We start from the raw sequence: 4,632 nt of genomic DNA, 5'->3' as shown, positions 1-4,632 counted from the left end.
AGTTTGTTGCTTTCCTTCTAATTTAGTCTGCATTGGTTTTGTTTGTACAAAATCTTTTTTAATATAATCAAAATTATCCATTTTGCATTCAATAATATATTCAAGTTCTTCTTTGGCAACAAACTCCTTCCTCCTTGACATATTTGAGAGGTAAAATACCCTTTCTTCTTCTGATTTATTTTTATCATTCTGTATGTCTAAATCATGAACCCATTCTGATCTTAATTTGGTATAGAGTGTTAGGTGTGGGTCAATGTCTAGTTTCTGCCCTACTAATTTCCAATTTTCCCAGCAGTTTTTGTCAAATAGTGAGTTCTTAATCCAAAACCTGGGGTCTTTGGGTTTGTCAAACATTAGATTACTATAGCCATTGACTATTTTGTCCTGTGAACCTAACATATTCCACTGATTAATCAAACTATTTCTTAGCCAGTACCAAATAATTTTGATAATCCCTGCTTTATAAGATAGTTTTAGGTCTGGTACATCTTGGTCACTTTCATTTGCATTTTGCTTCATTAATTCCCTTGAAATTCTTGACTATTTGTTCTTCCTTATGAATTTTGTTATTATTTTTTTCTGACTTTCTGAAGTAATTTCTAAGAAGTCTGATTGATATGGTGCTGAATAAGTAGACTAATTTAGGGAGTATTGTCATTTTTATTATATTAGCTTGGCCTACCCATGAACATTTGATATTTTTCCAAGAGATTAGGTCTGACTTTATTTATGTGGAATGTGTTTTGTAACTGTATTCATATAGTTCTTGATTTTGCCTTGGCAGGTAGACTCCCAAATATTTTATAACATTGACAGTTATTTTAAATAGAATTTCTCTTTGTATGTCTTGCTGTTGGACTTTGTTGGTAATATGTAAAAATGCAGATGATTTCTGTGGATTTATTTTGTATCCTGCAACTTTGCTAAAGTTGTGAATTGTTTCTAGTAGTTTTATAATTGATTCTCTAAGATTCTCTAAGTATAACATCATATCATGTGCAAAATGATAATTTGGTTTCCTCATTATCTACTCTACTCCATAAATCTCTTTTTCTTCTCTTATTGCCAAGGCTAACATTTCTAATACAATGTTGAATATTAATGGTGATAAGATAGAACCATGCCTTAGTCATAAAAGAAATTTGGTAGGACTCCTTTCCCTATTTTTTTTTCAAATAGTTTGCAGATCACTGGAATTAATTGTTCTTTAAATGTTTGGTAAAATTCACATGGAAATCCATCTGGCCCTGGAGATTTTTTCTTAGGAAGTTAATAGCTTGTTTGATTCCTTTTTTTCCAAAATGGGACTATTTAAGTAATTTGTACCTTCTCTTTTAATCTGAGCAATCTATATATTTTTAAACATCCCTTCATTTAACTTAGATGATCACATTTATTAGCATATAGTGGGGCAAAATAGTTCCTAATTATTGCTCTAATTTGCTCTTTATTTGTGAAAAGTTCAACTTTTTATTTTTTATACTAACAATTTGATTTTCTTCATTCTTATTTTTAATCAAATTAATTCAATTTTTATCTATTTTATTGGTTTTTTCATTAAACTAGCTCTTAGTTTTATTAGTCCAAGAATTTTTTATTTTTATTAATCTCCCCTTTTATTTTCAGAATTTCAAATCTATTATTTACTTGGGATTTTGTTATTTATTCCTTTAAAATTGCATTAATATTCATCAATCTTATTTTTGTCTATTTTATGGAAGTAAGCATTTAGAGATATAAAACTTCCCCTAAAAACTGCTTTGACTGCATCCCATATATTTTGGTATGTTGTTTCATTATTGTTATTCTCCTGGATGAAATTATTGATTGTGGCTACAAATTGTTGTTTTACCCATTCATTCTTTAGAATGAGATCATTTAGTTTCTAATTATTTTTTAGTCTATTTTCCCTAGATTTTATTACATATCATTCTTATTTCATCATGATCTAACAAGGATGTATTTATTATTTCTATCTTTTTTGCATTTGATTTTGAGGTTTTTATGCCCTAATATATGGTCAATTTTTGGATAGGTTCAATGAACAACTGAGAAAAACATACTCCTTCCTGTCACCATTCAATGTTATCCATAGATCTATTTTTCCAAGAGATTTTCTAAAATTCAATTTACCTCCTTAACTTCTTTTTATTTTGTGGCTTGGTTTATCTGGTTCTGAGAGAGCAAGGTTGAGATCCCCCACTAGTATAGTTTTGCTTCCTATTTCTTCTTGCAGCTCTCTTAAGTTCTCCTCTAGAAATTTGGATATTATACCACTTGGTGCATATAGATTTAGTATTGATATTACTTCGTTATCTATGCTTCTTTTTAGCAAGATATAGTTTCTTTCTTTATCTCTTAATTAAATCCATTTTTACTTTTGCTTGATTTGAGATCAGGATTGTTACCCTGCTTTTTTTTTTTTTTTTTTTTTTTTTTTTTTTTTTTAACTTCAGCTGAAGTATAATAGATTCTGGTCCAGCCTTATATCTTTACTCTGCATATATCTTTCTGCTTTAAATGTATTTCTTGTAAACAACATATTATAGAATTCTGGCTTTTAATCCAGTCTGTTATTCATTTCCATTTTATGGGAGAGTTCGTGTCATTCACATTTACAGTTAAAATGACTGGTTCTGTATTTTCCACCATATTATTTACCACAAATTATGTTTTTTTTTCTTTCCCCTCCCCTTCCTCAGTATTTTGCTTCTGACCACCACTTCCCTCAAACAACCTTTTCCTTTTATAGCCCCTCTCCCTTTCTTATACCTTTCTCTTACTACTTCTGTTTTTTATTTGCCTCCCATTTTTCTTTTTCCTTTCCCCTTGCACTGCCCTTTAGGGTGAGACAAGTTTCTTTTTGAAACCAAATATGTCTGATAATCTCTCTTTGAGCCAAATCTGATGAGAGTGAGATTCACACAGTATTCATTCCCTTTCTTTTCCTCTTCACAAAATGTCATTTCCCTCATTTCACTTTCCATTTTTTTTTCAGTGTTTTTTCCTTCTTGATCCAATTTTCTTGTGCAGCAAGATAACTGTATAAATATGTATTCATATATTAGATTTAACATATATTTAACATATTTAACATGTATTCCTGTATTGGACTACCTTCCATTTGGGGAGGTGATGGTGGGGAAGAAGGGGACAGTTTGGAACAGAAGGCTTTCCAAGGGTCAGTGTTGAAAAATTACTCATGTATATTTTTGTAAATAAAAAGCTTTAATTAAAAAAAGATAATAAGCCTGGGACATATAAATGCAGTTTTAAACATTTTAGTTTTAGATGATTATAAAATATTCAGTTTATTATGTCCAAGGAAGTTGTAGATGCTCAGAAGTATAGTGATGGAAGGATAAGTAGATCACAGAATTATTGGCTACCTTAAGACTGAAGTTGGTAAATATCATTATTTTTCATTGGTACTGTGAGCCAGAAAGTAAAATAAACAAGTATCTTTTTTTTTCTTTTTTTTTTTTTTTTTTACAGAGGACAGTATTGGTATTTCTCGACTATAAGCTGTTGCCATATAAAAAGATCTCCTGGTTTTGCTCATTTCACTTAGCATCACTTCAAGTAAGTATCTCCAGGACTCTCAGAAATCATGCTGCTATTCTTTTCTTACAGAACAATAATATTCCATAGCATTCATAGACCATAACTTATTCAGCCATTCTCCAACTGATGGGTATACATTCAGTTTCCATTTTCTTGCCAATACAAAAAGGGCTGCCACAAAAATTTTTGCACATGTGGGTCCCTTTCCTTCCTTTATGATCTCTTTGAGATACAAGCACAGTAAAAATATTGTTGGATCAAAGGGTATTACACTTGGATAGCCCTTTGGACATAGTTCCAAACTGGTCTCCAGAATGGTTGAACCATTTCACAATTCCACTAACAATGTATCAATATCCCAGTTTTCCTGCATCCCTTCTAACATTCATCATTTTTTTTTTTGGTCATCTTAGCCAATTGGAGACATGTAGCAGTACCTTAGAATTGTTTTAATTTGCATTTCCCTGATCAATATTAATTTAGAGCACTTTTTCATATGACTAGAAATGGTTTTATTTTTTTCATTTAAAAATTGCCTGTTCATATCCTTTGACCATTTATCAGTTGGAAAATGGATTGAATTCTTATAAATTTTAATCATGTCTCTATATATTTTAGAAATGAGGCCTTTATCAGAACGCTTGAATATAATTTTCCCCCTAGTTTATTGCTTCTTTTCTAATCTTGTCTCCATTTGTTTTGTTTGTACAAAAACTTTTTATTTTAATATAATTAAAACTATCCATATTGTATTCAATAATGAACTCCAGTTCTTTGACCACAAATTGTTTCCTTCTTCATATTTCTAAAAGGTAAATTATACTTTTTTCTTTTTTTTTTCTTCATTAATTCCCTTGAAATTGTTGAACTTTGGTTCTTCCAGATGAACTTTGTTATTATTTTTTCTAGCTCTGTAAAATATTTTCTTGGATGTCTCATTGATATGGTACTGAATAAGTAGATTAATTTAGGTATAATTATCATTTTTATTATATTAGCTTGGCCTACCCATGAGCACTTGACATTTTTCCAATTAGTTAGTTCTGACTTTATTTGTATGTAATGACC

This window comes from Sarcophilus harrisii, chromosome 1 (assembly GCF_902635505.1).
Source record: "Sarcophilus harrisii chromosome 1, mSarHar1.11, whole genome shotgun sequence".
Classification (NCBI taxonomy): Eukaryota; Metazoa; Chordata; class Mammalia; order Dasyuromorphia; family Dasyuridae; genus Sarcophilus; species Sarcophilus harrisii.
The sequence above is the reverse complement of the archived record's forward strand: the minus strand, read 5'-3'. Positions refer to the sequence as shown.